Source organism: Vulpes lagopus, chromosome 6 (genome assembly GCF_018345385.1).
Source record: "Vulpes lagopus strain Blue_001 chromosome 6, ASM1834538v1, whole genome shotgun sequence".
NCBI lineage: Eukaryota > Metazoa > Chordata > Mammalia > Carnivora > Canidae > Vulpes > Vulpes lagopus.
The window spans coordinates 24,060,577-24,087,531 of NC_054829.1; the positions used below are offsets into that span (position 1 = coordinate 24,060,577).

Consider the following 26,955-nt stretch of genomic DNA (forward strand, 5'->3'; position numbering starts at 1 on the left):
GGCTTCTGGTAAGCCCAAGCTTGGAGCTCCCCCAACCCCCGCCCCCGTGTGCCACCATCACAAAGACTGGGCCTAGAGATGTCAAGCAAGGCACCCAGCCAGGGCAAGAGGCAGGGCTGATGACAAAGGCTGCCCTCTTGGGGTTGGCCTCTGGCCCAGGGCACATTTGGAAAGTGGCTCCAGGCCCCCTCCCTCATGTCCCTTCCTAACCCTTCAGCAGCCTGGCTTCCCAGCCCCACCCGGCCCCAGACACTGTGTCTCCAAGAGACATCACAAGGGGGCCTTCCAACCCCAGCTCCGTGTGTTCCCAGCAGCTTCTTCACCCTAAATCTCAAGCTCTGAGAGTCCCCGCCTCACTCCCAGAGTCAAGGGAGCATTACCAACATGACAGGATCACTGTAAAGGATCAAATGTTTCCCAAAATGAAAGTCCCTCCTCCCAGAACCATGCAGGGTAGGTAAGAAGGCAGGCAAGGTGTGACTCTCCCACGGGGTCCCAGGACAAGGGGAAGAGCCTCTCTCCAAAGGGGCAAGAAAAGTTCACAGCAGAGTGATGAAGGTGGATGTTTAGGGAAACCCAGCTGTGGCTCACACTCAAGACCCCTGGGGCCAGCCAGGACCTGGAGTCAGGAGGCTGCGTCTGGGTCCATTGGCCCCTGACCTGGCCTGGCCATGTGGAGGTAAAGAGGAGCCCGACACTCAACACTCAGAGAGCAGAGGAAGGAAAGAGAGAAAGTTCCTGGAGAATGAAAAGGGCTAACCGGTCAGCGCTACAGCCCCATTGGCGGAAAGATGGCTCCAGCTGGGAGGGAAGGTCTTCATGCTGGAGGGTCCACTGGGTAACAGCCACTGTCCGACCTCCAATAATGCTCAGAGGGAGCCCCTGTTTCCTGAGCAGTCTATTGAGGAAAGGACTGGTCACCACTAAGGGAAGGGGCTGCTTTGCCACACCCTCAAAGCACCCCCACACCACCAAATGCAATCTCATAACGGGGAGGGGCCTTCGCCACTAACGATTTCATCTTTAGCACGCCTCCCGAGGGGTTGTCCCATCCATCCACAGTTGAACACGTCCAGAGACAGGGAACTCACTGCCCCATAGGCAGTTCTAATCAGAACCAGGGAGCTGCAGATACAAAGATAAAAGATACATATAAGGCTCCAACTCTCAAGTTTATCTACTGGAATGTAGTGTTTGAAGATAGAGGCTCTCCATCTCTTCTGTTCCAAACCAAATGTACCTGAGTCCCTGAGATGCCTCTCCTACAAGCCCCATGTTTCCCTTACATCGGCAGAGCGTGCCCCAGTAGAGGGTCTCCTCTGGATCCTTTTACAGCTCTGACTGGTGCCCCGTTATTCTCCTGAGTTCCACACGGCCACCTGCCTCCCCTCTGTCGTCCCCCAGCAGGTCCCTGGCATGACCATAGGAAAAACACCATCAGCCTGGCAGGGCATCATCCAGACAGAAAATCCACCCAAGCAGGCACAAGAGCACTTTTGGGTGACCTCCCCACAGAAAAGAGCCGACCAAGGGCCCTTTTACATGCAATCCCCTGCTGCTCACTGTTCCAGGCTCTGCAGGTCACAGAATACCCCAGGCCCTCTGTGACAAGCCCTGGCTGGGTAGACAGCAACCAGACCCTAGCCCTCATCCCCACCTCTCCCCAAACTCAAGAGAATTTGAGATTTTGGGATGCCTGACATAAGCAGGAATTACAGCAACCACAGTAGTCCCCCCAGTTCCTTATCTGCGGTCTCAGTGACCCAGAGTGAACCCGTGACCCTCAGTGACCCTCAGTGACCTGGGAACATCGGGTCGGTAGCACTACGTCACAATGCCTACATCATTCACCTCACTTGGCCTCCTCACACAGGCCTTTTATCATCTCATCTTCAGAGACTCCAGGGCTGAAGGAAGCAAACTTGACCCTGACCTCTGAGTTGCATGGAAATCCAGCCACTAATTTGTCGCCTGCATCCCAGCTGTGCATGGAGTTGGGGGTGGGGATGGAGGCTGTTGAGGGTTTCACTCCTACAGTCATCCCTCCCATGACCATTATTTTGGTGCCCCACCCACAGTGTCTTTTCTAAGGAGAGTCAACGCCTCTTTCAGGCACCTAATACGTGCCAAGTGCTGGCCAGAGAACGAGACAGGTCATGATAAGCAGAGCCCACCATCTCAAGAAGCTCGATGGCTCTCTGAAAGGGCAGATGCTAAACATACACAAGTGTGCAGAGCACCAGATGGGACCAGGGGGTACTATGCTCACCAGGGCTCCCCTGCTGTGCCCCACTGGTCTTCCTACATTCATTCACTCACTCATTCATTCATATTTGCAGACAGAATGAAGAGACCTTGCAAGTGGGGCCCACAAGTCTGCATTTTCAGGTGGGTTTGCTTTAGCAGCCCAGATGTGTGACTCTTGGGGGCATCAAGTTTGAGTACCATGGGGATGATGCAGCCTGAAGCCTGACATGAATCTGGTATGAGAGAAATGAGATAAAGCAGTAAGAGAGAGAGAGGGAAGTTTGTGGGGGGCAGAGAGGAGAGCTGAGACCCCTCACCTCCCTGCCCCCTCCACTCAGTCCATGAAGCCCAAGGCACACAGAGTGAAGGCTGAGGGCAGGAAGTCCAGGAAAAGAAAGGAAACTTCCAACAGCAACTGTGCAGGGAGGAGAGAGAAATCGGAGCAGGGTTTACCAGGCTTCTTAGTCTACTCTGCAGGGGCAGCCCCGTCTCCTCCAGCAGCTTTGATCTGGCCCTACTGACATTTGGGGCAGGGGAGTTCTTCACTGTGGGGCCATGCTTTGCACTTGCACTGCAGGTTGTTTCCAAGCATCCATGTCCTCTGCCCACTAGATGCCCATAGCACCCTGCTCCCTGCCCCAGAGAGAACAACCGAAACCTCCAGACATTGCTGAATGTTTCCTGGGGGATAATCCCCCACAGATGAGAACCACTGACATAGATCTATGAGGAAGGAAGATGGCCAGGGGACCTGGGAGCACAGAGTTGGGCCAGTGAATGGTGCAGGTCTGAGACAGAGGGGATCAGAGCAGAAGGGCCAGAAGGAAAGAGGATTGGGTGGGGGGGGGGGAGCCAAGAGAAGCATGGTGGCTTCTGGGGGTGCAGGCCCAGGGTAGACCAAAGGAAGGAACAAGAAAGCCAGGGGATTGGAGTGGGGGTCAGGGAAGATATCAGAGGTATAGCCTGGTCGCCAAGGCCCATGAGGATGTAGCGCAGGGTGGGTGCCCAGATGGCCTGCAGGGAGGGCGCAGCCTTGGGATGGGGGGAGGTGGCTGACACTTCACTCTGGGGAGGAAGGGGTCACATCGAGTCCATCATCTGTGGTTGGCTGGGACCCAGTTCCCAAACGGGTCGATGACTATCGACTTCATGGGAGGGGACAGAGGCCCCATCTAAGCAGGCTTTGAAAGAGCAGCAGTCAGTGGTTGAAGGCCCTGGAGGCATCACTGCCCCTGTGACCCATGGGTAACAGAAGCACAGATAGAGCTGTCCTGGCCTTAATTTCACCACTGTCTGATTAGGCACGGCCCCCCTCCCGCCCCAGCCAGCTCTCTGCCCCTGGCCCCTCCAGCACCCAGTGAAAAGCCCTGTGCCCCAGAGTGGCCTGCCCTCCTGGCTGCTTGAGCTCACCAGGCAGGACGGGTGTTGGGGGGTGGGGTGGGAGACACTCTGCTGGACAACAAGTGGGTTGAAGATCTTCCTCATACCCAGACCAACAGAATCCTGGAGATTCTGAATGAAACTCCAACTGCTGAGCTATTTTGCTACGGATCTGTAGAGCTGGAGAAATCCCAGTGTGCCGGCAAAAGACAAAGCTGGAATCTCAGAGGTCTGGCCCCCTCGCAATGGCCTGCTGGTGGGCAGGCAGCCGGAGGGAAGCTTCTAGAAAAACAGAAGCTCATAGAGGGAAGGGGTTTGGACTGGCCTGCTTAGCCTTGGGCCGGGCCTGCTCTCCTCTGTGGGATAGAGCCCATCCCCCCTACCCACAAGGATCCGGATCCGGGTCACGTGCAGAGGGGCTGTGCTCCCAAGGCTGTCTTGGCTTTGTGCTGAGACCGCAAGTGTAAGAGCAAAAACAGCAGCTCTGTCACTTAAGGGTTGAAGCCTGCCCTCTGACATCAGATGATCCCAGCTGTCACTGTCTCTCAGCCTGAGTGCTCATCTGTAAAATGGGCTCAGTCATAGCACCTCCTTCATAGGGTTGTGTTGTGTGAGTATGAAGTATTGGAGGCAACACACGCGGCCCAAGCTGGTGCTGAGCAGGTACTCTGGGCCGCTGGCCACTGTTGTGATTCTCCCAGGAAACCCCTTCCAGAAAACCCAGCACCTGGCCACCAGCAAAGCTCTTCCCCCAACCAAGTCCCCAGATAGAGATTCCATAAGGAACTTGCCATTTGCCAGGACTGGAGAGTGGTTTGTTAGGCAAATTAAGAGAATAAATAAGCCTGAAATGGGAATCCACTATAGAGAAGAAAAATGGTTTCTGAACACTTGAGAGACTCTTATGTACATTTCCATAATTAATTCGTTAACCAGGGGCCACCGAGCTATTCATTATAGCAGACCCTCAGACCCTCCAGCAAGGCTTTACTTGTTATGAACCAGCCCCTCAAGGAACCTGAAAGTAGCACAGCTAAACTCCCTTTAAAAATTTTTAAGAATGCAAAAAAAAAAAAATTTTTACAGAATGCAGAAGGAGCCTTTAATAGGGGGAGAGGCTGGGGAGGGCTGCTTGGCTGAATGTGAATAACTGTCCCAGCTTCCTGTTGGGATATGGATTTGTGGGCACTTATTACATGGGAGGGAGGGAAGGAAGGAAAAGAAGGAAGGAAGGAAGGAAGGAAGGAAGGAAGGAAGGAAGGCAGGTAGGAAGGAAGGCAGGTAGGGAGGGAGGAAGGGAGGAAGGGAAGAGGGAGGGAGGGAGAAGTGGCCAATGGTGACAAGTATTAGGAATCAAGGATTATAATTAATCCAATCCTGTACATATGAGGTCCAATAATTATATACGTTTTTTTTAAACTCACATATTTCTTTAATTCAAACCATTTTCCCCCGAGTAGTCTGAATCACCTCTTTTAGTAAAAAGCATTTTCACAGCTCCCCGTGATCGAAATCTTGCATATGTGTATCTTCCAACAGTGGACCCATTTTCCTGGACAGACACACCAGCACAGCTAGGAGTCAGTGAGCTGTAAGTTCTCCAGGATTCTGCTGCCCACCCGGTGACAGGTAGCTGAGGAACCAAAGCCCCAAGAAGCTGTGATTCTCGAAGTTACTAACGAAAGAGCCAGGCTGGTTGGGGGGCTGCCTGGGGTTTGAGAGGCACAGTGAGTGGTGACTCAGGCAGCGGCCCGCCTGCCACCCTCCATCTGCCACGACACTACCACAGCACCGCTCTGGTGGCACCTCGATTTGATCTGGTCTCCTCCAGGGAGACTTTTCCTAACCCCCCTCGTCCCTTCCTCCCCGTGGAGCCCTCTCCGGGACCCAGGACCGCAAAATGACCCAATGGCAAAGTGGCTTCAGTGCGAGCCTGCCTCCCCCTGCGTGCTGAAGCTACGGCAGAAATCTGTAATTAAGCATCTTGTCTTAGAAAGATTAGTCAAAACCAGGCTGGTCCCGGACAACTGATTGAAATCTCGTTCCACACAAATTACGGTGTGGAAAATAATGATGGGTAATTAGTGCCTTTCAATCGGAGCCTTTTATCCCTGATTTTCCAGGCTGCATCCATCATAATGAGAAGAGAGACGCTCTGCCGAAGCAGAGACAGACAAGGGGACGTGGAGCAGCCGCCCTGGGACAGCCCGGAGGGTCCCTGCACTGGCCGAGCTCGGCCCACTGCTGACAGCAGCTCTGGGCAAATGAGTCACAGGGGACCCCTCTGGGGAGGTCCAATTCTCAACCTCAGCCTTCCCCACGATCCTCTTAGTGCAGTGCCCCCAAGCAGGACCCAGAGATGGCTCCTCCTTGGGTCTTCCTGGTCAGCTCTGGGCTCTAGACAACACAACAGGGAGTGTCTGGAGGAAGGACAGCATCACAGTTTTGGGGGATGCCCCCCAACGAGCCACCAGCATCCTTCCTTTCCACAGCTACTGGAGATCTGATATCTTTGAATTTATCTGAACTCTGCTTGAGCCTGATTTTATTTTCGCCCTACGTCAAGCCACGATGTGGTAAAAACCTCCCACCTACGGTCACTAAACACATCTGGCAACTTCCAGATGGCACTTCATCCTCACAGGAGCCACGGTGCTGGGCCATGGAGCTTAGTGGTTGGAGCTGGACTGCCTGAGTTTGAATTCCGGCTCGGTCCCTTCTGGTGTATTTAACCCTTCTGTGCTTCAGTTTCTTCATCTGTAAAATGGGGATGAGAATTATCATAGTCATGTCATAAGGTGGTCTCGAGGATGAGCGAATTAATATAGAAAAGAGCTTAGAATCGTGTCTGGCACACAGTAAGTGCTCAATAAATAAATGCTAGCCGAAGTTACAGCAGCCCTCTTTTGGGGATGAGATGGCTTCCACTTAGGGTCCCTTAAATACCCAATCCCACTCCAAGCAAGGCTGCTTAGTCTCTCCTCCTCCCAGCATTCAACCATCCGGGCACCTACGTATCCACCACTTAATCATGCATTTGTATGCCTCTCTGCATGCTCGAACTTCCACCCAGAAAGTCCCTTTTCAGGCAAAGGGGCTCCTTATTCAGGCTCTACCAGAACCAACTATCAAAACTAACTAGGCTCTCTCCTAGGAACTGACACCCAACTCCAATATTCTCTGTCTCTTACTGGCATGAACATGACCATGCTCACACGCACGTGCACGAACACACACACCCACACACACACACAGACGGAGTTCCCAACCACAGGAACTGCCACGTTCTTACAGACCTCTACACCACTGGCCCAGCCGACTGACCCAGGGGTGTGCACCTGACCCGAGTTGGGCCAATGGGTCCCTCCCATGAGCTGTGTGCTGTCCAGGCTGCCTCGCCAGGAACAGAAGCAGTAAGATGGACAGCTCAAGAGTGAACCAGGTCACACTTCGCACCAACATGCAGCGAGGGGGAAGAAAATAGAAGCTGGCAGCAGAGAAGGGTGCTGGCTAGGGGCAGAGTCCTGGGAGTCCTGGTCAAAAACCCAGCAGCACCTCTGCCCAGGTGGGTGAGCACAGTCTGGCTCCCTGACACAACGGCCCACATGAGGGGCATTCTGATACTTAACCAAGAGAGGAATTCGCATACCATCTCATCCATTCATCCACTCCCTCCCTCTCTCGGCCATTCCATTATGATTCCTTGGCTATCTACTGGGTGCCAGCCACTCTTCTAACCCTGGGGATGGATTATTGCACAAAGTGGACAGCTTCCTGCCCTCAAGGAGTGACTACTGTATCTCGTTGACCTTAAGCTACAGCATCTTTTCATATTTTATTTATTTTCATGCAAACATGAATGCATCTTGAGTGCATCTTGAATCGATGGTATGCTCTAGTTTAATTTGATTAGTGGCTCCAAGAATAATGGTGCCTGTAACAATAGATGATGACATGGATTCAATGGAAAATGATAAATAAGTATAGCTGAGACTGCTATGAGTTCACCAAAAGCAATTTCATTTCTTCCCAGACATCAGGGAGACTACATTTCCCAGCCTTCTTTTCGATGAGCTGCGGACATCAAGTAGGTCCCAGCCAATGGCATGTGGGCAAAATGATGTCAGCCACTTCCTTATCTGGTCCATCAAAATCTCCCAAGGTACTCCCCGCCCTGCACCCCCTGCTCTGTCTTCCCCCATTGGGGGGCCATGCAGGATCCAGGCAGATGGTCCAGGAGGGGGCCCTGGGGCCCTGAGGGATGGCAGAGCCACAAACTGGAAGGAGCCTGGGCCCTTGAATAACCTCATGAAAGGCTACCTGTCAAGCAAAATATCATACGGGCAAGCTGGAAACATCTACTGTGTTAAGCCACTGAAACAGTGGGGTTGCATGTAATAATAGCTACTGTGAGCCACCTTACCTCACACAGCATGTAAACAACCAAAATAGTATACACTCAGTTAGTGATTGGTGCAGGGGAAGGGGACAGATGGGAGGATGGGGCAGCGCCAGATAGGCTGGCCAGACAGAGGAGGTGACAGTTAAGCAGAGCGAGAGGGAGAGAAGCGCTCAGGGAAAGCGCTCTGTTGGAAGAAGAGTAGGGAGGTGGGGAGAGGAAGGCAGGGCCCTCTTCCAGCCAGAGGCATTCAGAGCAGACCAGGACCTCAAAAGGCCTCTGATCTGTCCCTGGCTGCCTGCCTTTGCTAAAGATCCCAGGGAAGAGGAGATCCCTCATTCGAGAGGCAGCTGTTCCCATCTTCTGACCACTTGGGAGTGTATTTTTTTTAAAAAAAGTTCTTTATCAAGAGCCAAAATACTTCTCTTTGGAACTTCCAATTACAGTTTATACAACCCTCTCAGGACCTACAGAACAAGTCTGACCCCCCTCACCCCTCCATATGACAGCCTTCCTGATTGCTGAAGGCAGCTTCCTGCTCCCTGGGGAACCCTGTCCTCATGAGGAGCAGCATCCCCTAGTCCTGGACTCACCCCTGATCACATTTTGTCCTCCTTGGAGAATAACTCATCTGTTCTCTCTGCTCCTCACGAAGAGGAACACCAGAACAACAGAGCACAGCCTTCCAGGTCCATTCTGATAGGTACAGAGCAGAGCAGTACTCCTATTCTTCTCATCTTTGACACTATACCTCTGTTGATGCAACCTAAGACTGAGGGAGCATGCAAGGTGCGCGGCTCATACTGCTGACCTCCCTGCTGCTCCTTACACAATCACACACCTGGGTCTCGTTTGTGCATTACTGTGGCTAGGCTTACCTCCCACTTCCCCACGTGTGTGCCTATAGGGCAGTGTGCAGACCCAGGGAGGGGGACAAGTCTTCCAGACACCACCTGGCTAAGGCAAGGGGCCTTCCCATGTGGCTTTGTGCACTGCAGGGATGACACAGGAGGCCTGGGGCTCCCAGCACCCTTTTGTCATCCAGACTCAATTTTTTTAGTCCTTGTACCAATGGGCAGCCTGGGCAGATGACAAAGAAACATCTTAACTCAGCTGGACAGGTGGGGACCTGGCACCAAAGCCAATTGGGAACCTGCTTCTGACCCCTGTAATGCTGGTGAGCGTGCCCACCTGCCAAGGCCCTGCTTCCTGTCAGGCAAGGGACCACATGCATTATGTCCCTTGTAACAACCTGTGGAGGTAGGTACTATCATTTCCCCATTTTGCAGAGGACCTAAATATCTTGCCAGGGGTCCCAGGACCAGAAAGTGCCAGAGTTACAAGGCCAAAGGGATTAAGTCACAATACTCCTCTGCTCAAAACAGCCAGGGGCTTCCATCCCACTTTCCATCCCACTGCCAGGAAAGCAGGAGTCCTCACCACAGCTCAGAAGGCCCCCAGGATCCAACCCCACCACTAGAGATGCTGTCACTTGCTTGCTCTGCCCTGTGCTCACTCTGTGGCAGCCACACTGGCCCCCTAGCTATTTCTTTTTTTTAAGATTTTATTTATTTATTTATTCATGAGAGACAGAGAGGCAGAGACACAGGCAGAGGGAGAAGCAGGCTCCATGCAGGGAGCCCGACGTGGGACTCGATCCCGGGTCTCCAGGATCACACCCCAGGCTGCAGGTGGCCCTAAACCGCTGCACCACGGGGGCTGCCCGCCTGGCTGTTTCTTGACAGCACCACTGAGTTCCCACCGCAGGGCCTCTGCCCTTTGTACTCGAGGGCAGGGGCTGTGTCTCTTTCCTTCTGTTCCCTCTGGCTAGAACACTCCAGGCACACAGGCTCCATAAACATTGATTGAGTGAACAAATGAACGAAGAGGTCTGAGAGTTGGGTGGGATAGGAGTCCCTAAGCCCTGCACCCAATCAGGATGGGACAGGCCCAGGCCTGAGCCATAGCACAGTACCACAGTCAGAGCAAGGAATCCAGCCAGTGTTATAAGAGCAGAACCCAGAGACCCAAGTCCAACAATCCCTGATGAAGGAACCTAAAGGATCAACCTCACCATCAGTGCCCATTGAATTCCACCAATCCTGGTTTAAAGATTTTAGGAAGGAAGTATGGATTTTTCTTACTTTGTTGTTCTTGTTTAAGTACTCAAAATCATGTAATGTGTTTATAAGAAAGGGACACCTGGGTGGCTCAGCGGTTGAGCAGCTGCCTTTGGCTCAGGGTGTGATCCTGGGGTCCTGGGATCGAGTCCCGCATCGGGCTCCGGGCATGGAGCCTGATTCTCTCTCTGCCTATGTCTCTGCCTCTCCCTCTCTGTGTCTCTCATAAATAAATAAACAAAATCTTTAAAAAAAAAAAAGTTTAAAAAGATATTTTAATAGAAAAATCAATGTAATTTATAAAAACCTTTAAAAAGTAGGGTTGGGAAATCTTGCCTCGACATCAGAGCCAGAGCCCTGACTCCATACAAGTGGGAAGGGTTCACTGCCACTCCCCGACCGCAGGGCTCAGGCGTGAGGGTCACACACTCAGGTCCCCTGGGTTTGGATCCTGGCTTTGTCACTTACTAGTCGTGCAACCAGCCTCTCCATACCTGTTTCCTCGTCTGCAAAATGGGTCACATCAAGATACCCACCTCAGAGTTTCTCTGAGGGTTAAATGACACAATCAATGCAAAGCCCCTACTGGAGCACCTACACGCAGTGAGTGCTCAATAAACACAATGCTGTGGTTCCTCAGCTCTCCTGGGAGCAGGTCCTTTCAGGCACAGCAAGTGGGGTGGGTGGTGGGTGGGGGGGTGGTGTCTGACAACGCACAGGGTCTCAGGTATCTCCTCTGTGGACTGGATACAAGAAGAAAAATGAAGAAAGGGGAAAGCTCCTTGGCCCTTTCCTAATCTGAGCTGGTGGGGGTCGGGATGGATTCACCAGGCTTGCCCTTGGAAATGCTGTCACTTATCACACAGGACTTCTCCAGATGGGGCATTCTGACTATTGATCTGGTAAATAAACAGCCTGCTGGCTCGATCAAAATGTTATTTTGCATTTCAATCACTGCTCACTAATGCAACCTTCATCCCACCAAGATGCTGCTGGCAATGACACCAGCCCTGCCACTGGCTTGAGAGGTGGAGCCAACCTCTGACTGTGCAGAATGGGATTGGGGAGCCCTCCCTCCCTGAGAAGTCTGAGCAGGCATGGGGAACACAGCTGTTCTTGGGGAGGGGAGGGAGGACGATGAAAAGAAATGTCCTTGTGAGTGGAGATCGGAGGGGCCGGGCTGCTGTCATGCCTGCCAACAAGGCCCTGATGGCGGCAGGTGTGTCAGGCGGGACACACCTAACCTAGCCGGTAGCCCCCTGGGACCTCAGGGTCAGGCCTCGGTGCCTCCACTGCTTTACTAAATGGCCTTGGCCATATCACTACTCTTGTCTGCATCTCAGCAGCTATACTGGTATATGGGATCCAAAAAAACTACCCTCTTCGCTTGAGGTTGTTGTAAAGACTCTGAGAAAACAGACATGAAAGCCTTTGGAGAACAAAAAAGGACAGTAACGCTGCTGTATTATTTAATGGAATCAAAACACTGAATTTCCTTCCTTGCTAAGCACTTACTGTGTACAAAGTGGCTAACACATAGAAGCTTAGTGAATCCTGACAATAACTCTGGATTTTTTAGTCCTATTTTACAGAGGGGAAAAAAATCTATTGAGGCCCACTGAAGTTGAGGCACACGGGTTCGATGGTCCATTGAAGGGTCACGTCTTGATCTCTGATCCATCCTAACACCCATGTCTAGGAATTCAGCCCCTCGGGGTGCCACCCACCTCTACAAAGATCAAGGCCAGCCACCAGGACCAGCAGGTGAACACAGCCTGCTCAGAAGATACTCGGCTATTCAGAAATGTGAACACCTGACCGATGATGGAGGATCAGCAGAAACAATGTCACCTAGAACTAGAAGAATTCCCAGGGCCACATCATCCGTGTGCAGACCTATGGGGCAGGTCAGGGGGGTGGAGGAGGGGGGTGGCCTGTGAGCCCTGAATATAGAAAGTTCAACGTACATGGGATAAGAACCCCCCATATCAAGGGAATGGCAGCTATAGGCCCCAGGAGCCCCTTCTGGAAAGGACTACCCACCCTTCCAACCTTTGCATGCCTTGATAGAATTAAGGATAAATTTTGGCTTTTTGGTCTAGATGCCAAAACTGTCTATATTTTTTTTTCCTTATCTCACATATACACACACACACACACACACACACACACACACACACACAAAAGGGCAGAACTGCATTTTTATAGTTTACATTTCTGGATTTTTTTTGTTTTGCTTTTGTTTTTAAACAAACAGCACAAGGGTCTCCTGAGTTCTTACTACTTCTGGTAGAAAAAGCCTAACGACTGGTCTGGCTTGTGCCCCAGCTCCGAGACTGTGTGTCCTTGAGATAGTTACTTGCCTTCTCTGGTCTCAGTCATTCTATTTCCCTTTCGGAAAAATGGAGACAGCCTTAGCCATCTGCCAGAGAGGCCTGAAGACACATGACACAGGAGGTGACACAGTGGGCCCTGTAGAAGAAAGCAGAACACTTGGTCCTGAGATTTACCTGGGAAGCTGGATGCCTGTTTCACAGGTAACTTAAGGGTTAAAAATGAAATCACCTAAAGAAAAAAAATCCACATTACAAAATGAAACACTGCCTATAATACAATGGCCTGAGATCAATATGACATGTAAAGACTGGGAATCCATAACTCTCCAGTCTCCCGCCCTGATGCGTCTGCCTAGCCAAACTCCAGTCCTCTGGCCCCCACGACAGAACCCCTCCAGCCCAGGATCAGAAGAGCAGGGCTACTGCTCGCACATGCACCCGACAGGTGCCGGCCCAGCCAGTGCAGCTGCTGGCCAGCTCAGCCAGGCCAGGTTGGGAGGAGCAACACACCTGGGCCCTCCCCAGTCCACGTTCAAGTTTCTGCTCTGTCCCTTCCTTCCTCCATGACCTTCAGCAGGTTCCTGATGACCTTTTCTAGGCCTCGGTTTCTGCATCTCCAGAGCAGGGAAAACCCATCCTTGCAGCCTCATGGAGTTATTAGAAGGATCAAATTAAGAATGTCATTTTCAAAAGCTTTGCAAAGTGTCGGCCTCCTGCAAAGTTGTCACACCCTGTGGCCTTTCACAACTGGCTCCTGGAGAGGAGGTGAACAAGGTCTCTGGGATAATCAGTGCCACCAGGCGCCCACCCACGCATGAAACTGGAACTGAAACCCAGTTGATGAGTACTTACTCGGCTACCCAGTTGACCTTGGGGGGGGGGGTGCCCTGGGAGGTAAGTATTCTTACCCCCCACTGTAAGGGTAGGTTTCCTTGTGAAATGTTGTTTCGTGGGCCGGGGTCAGGGGCCGATCCCAGGCCCCTCGGACTCCTAGGTTCTGAGCTAGATCTCCCCATCTCATGGCTTCTCAAAAGCAGGATTCCAAAAGGAAACAGAGTTAAAAATGCAAAAGCAGAATATCTGACCAGCATGCATCCCAACTGTCAAGGTCACGGAAACTAGGGAAGGTCTGAGAAACTGTCACAGACCAGAGGAGATTAAAGACACAGGACAACCCAGAACAGTGCAGGATTGTGGGCTGGATCCTGGAAGATCGAGGACAACAGTGGGAACGGGAATCAAATCTGGATCCAGCACAGAGTTTTGTTGTTTTTTTTTTTTAAGATTTATTTATTTATTCATGATAGACAAAGAGAGAGAGAGAGAGAGAGAGAGAGACAGGCAGAGGGAGAAGCAGGCTCCATGCCAGGAGCCCAATGCAGGACTCCAGGATCGCGCCCTGGGCCAAAGGCAGACGCCAAACCGCCGAGCCACCCAGGGATCCCCCAGCACAGAGTTTAGAGGATAGTAATGTACCAATTTCAGGTCTCTCCATTGTGGCAAATGCACCACGGTCACATAAGCGATCAGTGAGAGGGAAAATCGCACAGGTGCGCACAGGGACTCACTGTGCCATCCCTGTGGTTATTCTGTAAATGCAAAACTACTCCAATAAAAAGTTTTTAAAAATTGAAAAAACAAAAAACAAAAAGCTCCCCCTTTGCCTTTTGAAAAGAAGGTGAAAAAGCCATGCATGCTGACCTGTTTGCAGGAGGCATTTACATTCTGACCCCCTAGGTGCCTCCTTCTCAGCCAGAAGTCTCTGAACTGAGGCTTGCTCTTCCTTAGCTCTGCCCTCTGTGCACATGAGTCCACTGCCTAGAACACTTTGTCCTCGCTCCATCAGAGGTCACAGTGTGGCCCTATCGGCCTAGTCATACAGATGATCAAACACTGAACCCCTTACCTCATTCCTACTGATTTAGACTGAGATTGTTCATCAGACATAAAAAGTCACATGCTTGAAGTGTAGCCTCTAGTATTTACTTCAAACACACACAGACACGTGTGTACACACGTGCACACACATGCAAACACCACTGGAAACAGTCTCAATGTTGGTGAATAATGCTACATCCACTGGGGGTGAACTGCCGAGGTGTTGATACCAGAGGAATTGGAAGACAATGGAAGAACACTTTGAGAATAGAATCCAGTCCCAACTCTGGTCTGCAAAGCCCCGGGGGCGCTAGCCCTGGCTGCCTTTCCAACATCACTTTCCCCTCTTCTCCCCTTGTTCCAGCCACATAGGCCTCTTTCTCTTTCCCAAGTACTCCAAGGGCATTACTACCCCAGGGCCTTTGCACCAGCTACACATATACACAATATATAAAGGGTATACATGGAAAATAGTGTGCAAAAACGAAAAGAGAAGTGCAATTTGGGGAAATCAGCTGAACTTTTTAAAAACTTTTCTCAAAATATTGCATATTATAACATGGTGTGAAACTGTACAAAGAGGACACTCTTTGATGTTGTTCAGACTCATTTCAATGTCTACTTCTCCCACTCACTGTGTGACTTCAGGTGAGCCACTTAGCGTCTCTGAGCTTCAGGTGTTTCATCTGTAAAACTGCTATGGCATTCCCTTATTCAGAGGGCTGGCGTGAGGATTCAGGAGAAAAGGAGAGGAACGTCTTGAGGGACAGTACCTGGCACACAGTGGGGTAGAGGTGGGGGCTTCCATTAAAGGTCCCTTCCCCCCACCGGTCTGTTCAGTTTTGTTTTCTATCATTTGTTTCTCTTTTGAACTGAACCCATAGGTCATCCCCTCTACAGCTCTCTAGATTTAGGGCTCCCTTCTCAAACCCTGTTTATCTTAGGACACAGTTATAAACATTAAACTTCCTGCTTGTTGGGCTTCCCCTGCCACTCAGTTCCTAGATGGCAGGAGCCTCACCTTGCTCACATCTGAATCCCACGACACCTGCCTAAGGGCTGGGTACAGGGCAAGCTCTCAGTGATGCTGGATACATGAAGGAATGATTCACAGATTGGGGATGAGTAGAGTTTTCACAGAATTTGAGGGTAGGAAGGGATCAGAGGCCTGTTTTAGTTCAATCCCCTTTTTATAGATGAAGAACTTCAGGCTCAGAGAGGTAAGGACTGGGCCCAAGGTCACTCGGACGGACAAGGTCAGGTGCTTGGCTCCCAGCCCACCAATTACACCACTGCAAGTCTGGGTAGGAGCCCCGAGGAGGGCTGAACCCCAGACCCCAGCATTCAGCCCTGGTCTCCTCTAAGGGACAGATGGGCTGGGGGAGGAGAGGGTTACAGAGTATCTCCTTCTAGTCGGTGATTGTGCTAATCAATCAACTCAATTAAATCTAGAATGGTTTAGAAAAAAAAAAGTAATAAACAAAAACAGCAGCAGAAAGTAATGACTAATAATCAAGTTAAATTGGATTATTTCTGTGCTGACTGGTTGGGGTGGGTAGGGAAGTAAGAAAGTTCACTGGAGTGAGGAAAAAGTCAGAGAAACAACAAGCTCAGCAACCTGGGGATGCTGGGGGCAGGGGGAGGACCCAGAGGGATCCAGTGAGGTTCCAGAATTTGGAATTCTGATTCCAGGGCCAGATACTAAAATCCACCGTCAAACTTGGAGCTACATCCAGGCACTATTATTCTAAGTGCAGCACACATAGCGACTTGCTTCCTCTTTGCAGCAACCCTAAGGGGTCAGAACTGCTACGATCCCATTTCACAGATGGGAAATCTGAGGGGCAAAGGCATTTGGTCACACAGCTGGGGTAGAGCCAGGATTTATCTGGAGTCCTATTGTCTAAAACCAGGGTTTTGCCCTGAAGGACAAGCTGTATGCTTCTTGGGGTGGGCAGGAGAGAGGCTTCATGTCCCTGAGGATGAAGCACATTTATATTAAATATAATTAAGTTATATTTAATTTTTTACATAATCTCTTCCTCCCAACGTGGAGCTCGAACCCATGACCTTGAGATCAAGAGTCACACGCTCTAGCCAGCCAGATCTCCTCCCCCATTTACCCCATAGTAGTAGTAGTTACGACTCATTTATTTATTTAATTTCCTTTACCACACATTTGCTGAGGGGAAGAGGGTCAAGGAAGGCTTCCTGGAGGAGGAGCCATCGAAGCTGTTTTATAGGACAAGGAAGGTGTCAGCCTGGCCAGTAGGGGAGCAGGTGTGGAATAACCTTCCAGGCATCGCTGGGCCAGCACCGGGCAAGTCCCAGAGGTGGGAAGCTGGGGGGACACACCCAGGAAGATGTACCAGGTGCGCGGGGGGCCGGAGGGGTGTGGCAGGGGGCGGGGCCAGGAAAGCCGCAGGTGAGCGCAGAGGAAGAGCCATCCGGTGGAGAGGTGGGCAGGGGCCAGGTCCCCCCAAATCCCTGGGTGCTAAATTAAGGGGTATGAGCCCTGGAGCTGCGGGGCTGCGCACCGCTCGCCGTCCCCCCGCCCCCACCCAGGCTGGGCAGGGCAGCCCCCCCTTCTCCAAGGAGACCTCCAAGAGGTAAAGTGCCCAACGCGCAGATGGCTGAGAACTCGGACCTTCTGCTCCCGAGTCGGGGTCCCTCCTCTCCCCTCACGCACCCTTTCTTCGCAGTACAAATGCATTAGCAAAGCTAGCTCTTTAAAGGAACCCCGCAGCTAATCCTTGTGTAAAGGGAAAATCTTTAAGCAAAGCTAATAATCGCTGGTAATCCAGCTGTTACATAATTCTGGCTTTTACCGCCCAGCACTGGGGCTCAGGTGTTCTGGTCCCTACAGAACCCTCCTTGTGGGGAGAGGTTGGAGTTGGGATACGGAGGTGCTGGAGGTACAGCTCGTAGGGGAGGGGCAGAGGATTGTCAGGAGCCCGTGGGGCATGCTATATTCGTGGGTAGGAGCCACCAAAAGGAGAAGTGGGGATGGAAGGTCTCAGGCTGGCAGCCCATGCACTCCTGCAGCCCTGCACATGAGCCCCAGCCCCATGTTTCCAGCAGACGTGGCAGGTGGGGAATGAGGTACCTGGCGTCGGGGAGAGGTGATGGGAAGAAGAGGGGGCTTGAAACCACATGAGTCAGGTTGTTCCACATCTTCCAAATACCAAGAAGCAAGAGAGGGAGGTAGCTCCACTTCTCAGAAGGGGAAATGGAGGTAGTGGGGAGCCTGAAGTCCCTAAGTCTGTCCCTTTATCCCACCTGCACTCCCCACCCTCCCACCCCCCAGACAGCTCACACTACAATTGATTCCCCTGTTCTGGGTCAGTCTCCCTATCTGATTATTAGCCTCTTGCTGGCAGGGTCCACGGCCCGTATTTGCCGCTGTGCCCCAGTACAGAGTACCAAGTGAATAACAGGTGCTCAGGAAAGTGTTGAGCAGGGAAATGAAGCTGGTTCACTTTACAGAAATTAGATTCAGAATAGGGATAAAAGAGAACCAAGCTCTTGATTTAAAGCTGGTGAAGGGAAGGGAAGAAAAACGGGAAATCACATTAACCAGGCATCTCCTATATGCATGGCATCACACTAATTTTATTTATTTATTTTTTTACACTAATTTTATTTAAAACAATGCTATTTTAAGTAATATCAGATATTAAATAACATATAATAAGAACGATATACTGTTCTTATTTTTTTTATATACTGTTCTTATATCCTTGCTATTGTAACTTGCACAGAATGGATAAGTAATGGGTTAAAAGTTATCTAGTTAGGGATCCCTGGGTGGCGCAGCGGTTTGGCGCTTGCCTTTGGCCCAGGGCGCGATCCTGGAGACCCGGGATCGAATCCCACATCAGGCTCCCGGTGCATGGAGCCTGCTTCTCCCTCTGCATATGTCTCTGCCTCTCTCTCTCTCTCTGTGACTATTATAAATAAATAAAAAATTAAAAAAAAATTAAAAAAAAAAGTTATCTAGTTAGCAATACTAATAATTGAGTTTGTTTTTGTTTTGTTTTTTTAAAGATTTATTTATTTATTCATGAGACACAGAGAGAGGCAGAGACATAGGCAGAGGCAGAAGCAGGCTCCTCGCAGGGAGCCCGATGCAGGACTAGATCCCAGGACCCCAGGATCACGACCTGAGCCAAAGGCAGACTCTCAACCACTGAGCCACCCAGGTGCCCCTACTAATAATTGTTAATATATCATTATACCAAGTACCATGCCATTATATCATTCAGACCTCCCAAGAACCTTATGAGGTTGGTACCATTAGTATCTGTCACAAAGCTGGACACTGACTCTAGGTTCCAATGCTACACTTACTTTGCAGCATGCACTACCACTGGCACATGTGCGCGCCACACACACACACACACACAAGTACCTGGTAGGGAAGTGGGCAGAAAGAGCCTGGCTGCAAGATCCCACTAAATAAAGCAGGCAAGCAGCTCACTCTCTTGAAGGGCTGTCAAATTGAAGGAGGCTGTAAATAACCTAGATGCCCTCAGAAGTTTCCCTTTTGTTTTGAGGATGCTTGGGTACAAGTGGACAAAGTGACAGCACGAGTGAACCCAAGGCGAGGGTTAGAGAAGTAAAGATCTAAGTACTTCATAGTTAGCTTTGAGCAGCCCCTTCTGTTTGGATTTAAAGCCAGACCACTGACATTTTAGGTCCTGGCCCTGCCACCCATCAACTGGCATTTAATCAGTCTTAGCCTCAATTTCTCCATCTATAAAATAGGACACTTAGGGTTTCCTTGCAGGTTTCTGGGAGGGATTAAGAAAACTATGCATGTAAATGGAAACCCTACAAAAAAGATACAAGATAGGCAGAAAATTAGGTAACAGTGGTTACTTTGGGGAAATTATAGGGAACCAAGGTTTAGGGAAGAAAGAGTAACACACCAGTCACTGCCTATATCCCCATACTGTTGGACTTTTTTATTACACATGTGAATATTACTTTGTAAAAAAAAAAACTGAAAAAAATATACATACATAGGGGATCAACATATGGCAGGCAATACCATACCAATCCCCTTAGAAGTTTGCTTCATTTTCCCTGACTGGGTAAACCCCTCAGAAATGCACACCCTTAGGAATCACAGGTATAGTGAACATCCAGGACCTACACAGAGAGACCCCCTTCTTCATTAGCTCAGCCTTCCAAGGGCTTCCTGCCCCATCCCCCAAAAACCCTCTTCCCAAAGGAGTCCCGTAGCTTGTTTGGCTAATGTATTCGCAAACCAAATTAGGGGCCATGGCTCCCAGGGAGGTCCCCCCAGCCAGTTGCTAGATGCGGGGGGAATTAGATACCATCTAGTGCTCAAATCCGATTAGGTCCCACCCCCACCCCTCACCCCACATGCAAAAGCCCACTTTCTAATCAATTTTACAAAGGGCCCTCTGCAGATATACACTAATGGTATTGAGCTGAGATCTTTAAACCAAGTCTGCAAGAAGTCTGCAGAGATAAAATGTACAGACTGTAGGAAGGAGGAAGCTTGTCGCCAGGGTGTCCTTCCCCTCAAAGGGAGAGAGGGCTGGGGGCGCACTACACACAGATGCCATCCCTACTCCAGGAACAGCAGCCTCAACAACTTCCTCCTTTCAAACCCAACCCCCTGCCCTCCTAACACCTTCCTCTAAGGTTCCAAGTCACTTCACCTTTCCACACTCGAGACGCAATAAGTGACCCAGAGACTAGTGTTATTCTTTCTCCCCTCATCTCTGGTTCCCTAGACAGCCTCCCCAAAGACAACCACTGTTACTAGGTTTTTAGTGAACCCTATGACCCTTTAATAGATTTTTCCATGTGCATTCAAGGCCTAATTTTCCTAATCTCTCCAAAAAATCTAGAGAGAAGCTCAAGTTTTTCATTTTGCAGATGAAGAAACGGAGGCTTACGTTGTTGGTTAAGTGATAGTGTTAAACCTGACCCTGCCATGTACACCTGCAATGGCCTGGAGCATTCATTTAGTCTCTGGGCCTCAGGCTATGCCACTGTAAAATGGGAGTGGTGGCAACAGGACCCATCTCAAAGGATTAAGGAGAACATGTGTGTAAAAAGCTTACTATCACCTGGTTGGCACTAACTGCTCAATGAAAGGTATCCTTTACTTCTCTTCTCTACGCTGCCACTCCCATCCAATTTCTTGTCACTCCCCAAATATTTTATGACTTTCCGTTTTTCTATTTTAAATAAATAAATAATTTGCCAACATGAACACCCAGTGCTCATCCTATCAAGTGCCTCCTCACTTTCACACCTTTTATGTGGAATGCCTTTTCCTTTTTCCTTCCCCAAGACTCCTCCCCTGGTGTGTTTCTCATTCTCTCCTCCATGCTCTCCCAGCACCTCGCTCGCTCAACAGAGATTTACAGAGGGCCTACTGTCTACTTGGGGGCTGCTTGTCACTCTATGTACATCTTGTGCCTTGGGGCTCATTTTGTCTAGTTAAGGTCCTCGAGGATGGGGGCCACCTGACTCATCTCTGTGTCCTCATAGAAAATGCCTAATACGTCTTTGTGGAATGAATCTGTGGTTAGGGCCAGATGACCAGAAGCAATTACAAGCCTGGTTTTTTTGCACCCTTTCTGGGCCAAGGCCTGATGGCCCCTCAGATCTGCCTGGTGACTCACGGGTCTCCACAGCCTTATTCCCTGTCTTCCACAGGTTGCTGGTGCACATGTGACCTGCCTGCTGTGTACTGCTTGGTGCCTGTCAGAGGCCTGGGTAGCCAGGACCTGCGGTCCAGCGTCAATAGGGACCACCCCAGGGCTGCACCAGAGAAATTCTCAGGCCACTTGGCACAAGCAGATCAAACTGGGAGGAATGTTTCTGCTTTGGGGAAGCAGCAAGTGGCTGCCTTCACGCATACAGCTCACTAGCTTTGGGCTGCTCTGTCTCCAATGCCAGCACCTCTGTGCCCCATTCCAGGATCACCACAGTACCTGTGCCCTCTTGGAGGCACCCATGTGCTCCAGGTGCCCCCCCCCGCCCCCGTCCCCATCGTGTCTTTATCTGCAAAATGAAGCCAAATTTCCAGCTAGTTCTCCATGAGGGCTTCTTCCAGTGCAGTCTGGTGACCAGCAGCACCAGTTCTGCCCAGAGGGTGTGTGCAGTTCAGATTACCCAGGCTCTGCCCCAAACCCAAAGAATCAGAATCTCTGGGTGCGAGGCTTCCATCTGTACTTTAACATACTTTCCAAGTGACTGTCACCCAGATGAAAGTTTGAGAACCGTGGTGTTCTGTGAGCCACCTAGACAGCCCTTTGCAAACAGAAAACATGGTCTGACTCCTGGGGCCGCTGCCACATTAGTTTCTCATTTGCACAGTGTGCCTCCTCTTGCCTGATTCCCCCAACAGCCACGGGAGAGGCAGTGGGGCAAAGATTCATTCACTTACTCATGCATGGAGCCAAGTTCTTTACCGTATGAGGCTGGGTGCCAGACACTGTTCTAGGTGCTGGAGATGCTGCTGCGAACAAAACACAATCCCTGCCCCCAGGAAGAGGATCCAGAAAGACCACCTGCAAGTAAACAATCTAATCCATGACAGAGGACACTCCCTACCCCATTGTCTTTATTCATCTTTAGTATTAATTGCTTTACACTACATCAAGTGTTACAGAAGGTTGGAGCCCCTTGAGGAGAGTCTTGAATATAGTGAGGGAGGGGGCTGAATGGATCTATGGAGGCACCCCAGGCAACAGTACAAGGTTCAAAAACCCTTTTACAGATTAAGTTAACTAAATATCAGAGCAGAGTCCAGAACCTAGCTCCAACTCCTAGTCCCAGCCCCATGCACCACCCCAACCAGTTCTCAGAGACCCTTGACTTCCCCAGCCAACATCTCCTTCTCCTCCACCTCTCTCCCCAGCTCCTTCCCGCAGGGGAGATGAACACAGTTGGTGTGTCCATTCAGCTCTATATACATAGAGCCTCTGGCCAGTGAATTAAAAAAAAATACCCTCACATGTATGAAATATGCAAAAAAATATTAATTCTCAAATATGTAGAGGAAAAAATGCAAAATCAAAAAAACTTTAATGTTTAGTTAAATGTCCACAAAGCATAGCATGATGTCAACTTGCTTTATTAATGATCTAGTCATAACATTTTGTCACATCTGACAAGAATTGGTAAGTGAGATTATCTTAATAAGTTGGCTCGATGATTTCCAAGAAATGAGAACCTATTTTAAATTCAATGAGTTATGGCATCCAAAATATTCCAAATTAATTTTTAATCCTTCCAAATAATTTTTGCAATAAAAATTCTATTAACGAGAACTTATATGTATGTCATGCTATGGATTTGTAAGGATCTTAGGGCAGCCTTGGCTGGGAGTGTACGTGGATCCCTGCTAAACCACGAGGCCTCAGCAGGGACAATGGCTCTAAAGGAGTCTCAGCTCTCCTGGCGCTTGGGCAGGAAGCTGCAATGGGGCCCAAGGGCCAGCACCATGGACAGAAGGAGGGGCCTGGATGGCAATGTGGAGACCAGGACGCAGGGCACAGTCATTCCATCCTGTTCCACCCCCATACCTGGGAAAAGCACGGCCAGCTCCCCCTACCCCCCCTACCCCCCTACCACCCCCCCCCCCCCCAGCAGAGGCCAGCACACTCCAGGGCAGCTGCTCTCCCAGGCAGACAACAGGCACAGAATAGAGTAAGATGCCCAGCCAAGGGCAGGGCTGGGCTTGAGCCCAGGAGAGGGGAGCTCATAGTGTGAGGGGGTGGTCCCTGCCATGGTCCCACTGTGACACTGTGAAGCTGGAGAAGGCATGGCCCAGGAGAAGAGCCTCATCCCAAGGGTGGTTTGCCAACCCAACCATAGCAGGCACCTGATGACTCCAGGCTTTGTCCATGTCCCTCTCTGGTTTGCAGAGGCTCTGTCCCTCCTCAGGCTCACTGGGAGAGACTACCCAGGACATTCTACCCTCTTGTGATCGTGCCCTTGAACTGCTGTCCGAGGCAAAGTTCTCACAGTACCTCACGAGGAAGTGTAGGAGGCAGTCCTCCCCACTCTCCAGGCACTGGGCCTAGCTAAAAAAAATAATGATAATAATCCTAAAAAAATATTAGTCTGATTCCTACATTTCATTTATCATCTCTGGGTTGGTTACCAACTAGGCCAACAAACTAGCTCATCTGCTTGGTTCCAAATGACTTCCTGTCTCTTAGGGAAAAAAAATAGTCAAAATCATCACTAAGCAGAGTCAAGAGGCTGGGCTGGACCCACGGATGCCTCTGAGCACCAGGGTGTAGAGGGGATACTAAGAGAGCAGGGGAAGGAGGAGGGAGGGGAGGTTTGGAAAACAGGGGAGGGGATAGGGAAAGGAAGGGGGAACTAGGGGAAGAGGAAGGGGGTAAAGGGAGAAGGGAGGGGAGGAGGAGAAAGGGAGGGAGGGGAGGGGTAGAAGGGAATGCTGGAGGGAGGAGGGGAAAGGAATGAGAGGAGGGAGACCAAGGGAAGGGGGGAGGCGGGAGGAGGTAGGGAGAAGGGGGAGGAGGGGGAAGGGATGGAGGGTTAGGGTTAGTGGGGTAGCTAGGGGCAGTTCCCAGAGGGGCTCCACCGAGGCAGAGCAGTTTATATACAGGTGTAAATTTCAGGGCACTTAAGAAAAGATCACTCCAAGTCACTCATTGGGTATGGGGATGTTGGGGACATTGTGTGGCTTTAAAAATAAGGTCTATGACCTCAGGCAGCTTTTATTTTAGCGGGAGAGATAGATGATGAGATGATGAACAAGGAGATCATATTACACTGTATTATATTAGGCTACATTGTATTACAGTGTAATCTCATTTTAATAGTTTATTTTTTTTCTTTTTTAAAGATTTTATTTATTTATTCATGAGAGACACAGAGAGAGAGAGAGGCAGAGACACAGGCAGGCTCCACGCAGGGAGCCCGAGGTGGACCCATCCCGGGTCCCCAGGATCCCACCCTGGGCTGAAGGTGGCGCTAAACGGCTGAGCCAGCAGCGTGCCATGCAGGAATCCACTCGGGTGTGGTGTGCAGGTGTGATGTGCAGGCACATCCACACATCTGCAGACACACTGCCCGGGAACCTGCTTCTGTGGCAGGGGCGAGGGCCCTGAGGGGCACTGGCTGCTGAAGACAGACCCAGCCACACGCACGCGCACACCACTCTTCCCCTGTGGAGCCCCTGAATGCAAGACAGGACACAGCAACTTCACTGGGGCAGGTGTCAGGCCAGGTATTTGAGAGCACCCGGACTTGTCCAAGTCATGCCAGTCGCCAGTCCAGAAGTCCTGCTCCAAATCAGCACAGTCCTGCAGCCTGTTTCAGCCTCCACCCACCTGGCCCTCTCCTGGATCACCTCGGGGGACAGTGGAGGGGACTGGGCCCTTTAGGCACTGGAGTGAAACACAGAGCTGAGCAGGGTCTGTCTGTCTGTCCCCAGCCAGGGGATGCCGGCCCAGGGTATCCTAAGCCAATGTTCTTCTGCCTTGCCCTCCAAAATACGAACACCTTTTACAAACACATGCCTCTCTTCTCCAGCTACATCTCTAATTTTCCCTTCTGCCATCAGAAGGGGTCTTATCAATGAAGAGCTTTCAGATAAACTGCTCGATTTCAGACTGTGCCTGGTGAGGACTCTGCTTCCTGTGCTCCTAAGAAGCCCCCCCCACACAGCAGGAATGGGTCTGGCAGCGATAAAGGGCCTGGTACTGAAGTATCCGAGCCTGGGTTCAAATCCTGCCTTCCCTCTTACTAGAAAGTGACAGAAACTCTCTGTGCCTATTTCTTTCTCTATAAAATGAAATACCAGTTCCTAGTTCAAAGGATGGTTGGAAAGATTAAATGAGATCACGCAGATGAATCACTTAGCACCATTCCAGCCCTGAGTGAGCACCCGATAAAGCACCCTAATTAAGCACTCTCGCTCTTTGAGGAAGACGAAGTGGCAGCCAGAGTGGAGCCCAGGACGCCCCACTCCTGCTCCTGACTCACTGCTGTTTGCTGAGGAACAAGTCGGTCAGGAAGCTGCACCGCAGCCTTGGCACTTAAAGACACTGGGAAGACACCGGTGGAACCAGAGGTGGCGATTCACCGAATTAGAATTACTCTAACCAGCTGCAACGTAAAATCTTTGGAAAAGGTTGTGCTGACTTGATCAGAGGTGCAAAGGAAAAGAATCTCAAAGTGGAAGGACCAGTGCGGATGCCTACCACGACTCTGAGAATCACTACGAGAAAGGCTCCTTGTGGTGAAGGTTCTAAGACTTGGGATCCTTTTCAGTTGAGGATCCACAAGCGACTCATTGGTCTGCACAGTCCTTCTGAGATTGTTAAGCAGATTATCTCCATCAGTATAGAGCCTAGAGTCAAGGTTGAAGTCACCATCACAGATGCTTAGATCAACCTTTTTAATAAATTGATTATCTGTTGTTTAAAAAAAAAAAAAAGAACTCTCAGAAAGTTCTCTCTTGAGTCCTTTTACTTTTGCAGGCAGTTAGACCATGACAGTGCACGGCAATTTCAAAGTGCATGAGAGCCCCCATCATGGGCCGGCCACCTACTTGGCAGCCAGTGTGGCACACCAGACATCAGGTACGACAGAGGCCCAAGAAGCCAAAATCAAGTATTTGCAGGGATGGAGGTTACGACAGAGGAAGCTCTGAGGACTGGTGGTGTCTCACTTGATGTCTCCAGGGCAGTGTTACCCAGTATATTATCCACGGAATCCAGTTCTACGGGATTATCACAGATATCTTGCCCCATTACTACATCCCCTCCACAAAAAATAAAAATTTAAAAAAATACTGTTGCCAAATAGATAAGCAAAGCACTTAGATGAGCAAGTCAAATAGGTTTCTTACCGCAGACCTTCTCAGAACCTTTTAAGACACTAACGCACTGGAAGGTCTAAGACAGGGCTATTAGTATACATAATTCCCCCAAATTCATTTGATCACTCTGATGGTTAATTTTATGTGTCAACTTGCCTGGGCCCTGAGGTGCCCAGATATTTAGTCAAACATTGTTCTGGGTGCTTCTGTGAGGGTGTTTCTGGATGACACTAACATTTTTTTTTAAAGATTAATTAATTTATTTATTCATGAAAGACACAGAGGAGAGAGGCAGAGACACAGGCAGAGGGAGAAGCAGGCTCCACGCAGGGAGCCCAACGTGGGACTCGATCCCAGGACTCCAGGGTCACGCCCCGGGCCAAAGGCAGGCACCAAACCACTGAGCCACCCAGGGATTCCCGACACTAACATTTAAATTAGTAGACTTGGGGATGCCTGGGTGGCTCAGTGGTTGAGCGTTTGCCTTTGGCTCGAGGTATGATCCTTGGGGTCCTAGGATGGAGTCCCGCATTGGGGTCTCCATGGGGAGCCTGCTTCTCCCTCTGCCTATGTATCTGCCTCTCTCTCTGTGTCTCTCATGAATAAATAAATAAGTTCTTTTAAAAATTAATTAATTAATAGACAGACTTGAAAGAAGCAGACTGCTCTCCCAAATGGGGTTGTGCCTTGTTGCATCTGCTGAAAGCCTACACAGAACAAAAAGGCCAACTCTGTCCCAAGTAA

General features: G+C 50.3%; 1 protein-coding gene and 1 pseudogene across 3 annotated transcripts in view; one reads left to right on the plus strand and one right to left on the minus strand.

Annotated features, from left to right (window-relative positions):
* ESRRB (estrogen related receptor beta) overlaps nt 1-26,955 on the minus strand; it is a 170,864-nt gene that overhangs the window by 56,555 nt on the left and 87,354 nt on the right. The window contains exon 1 of one of the 3 annotated variants that reach the window (XM_041759805.1): nt 761-853. The exons of the other annotated variants lie outside the window; for them this stretch is intronic. The gene's annotated coding sequence lies outside the window, so the exon portion shown is untranslated. Of the gene's footprint in view, nt 1-760; nt 854-26,955 lie in introns of those variants that run through there. 3 annotated transcript variants of the gene reach the window in all.
* Nucleotides 11,284-25,778, plus strand: LOC121493277 (annotated as a pseudogene).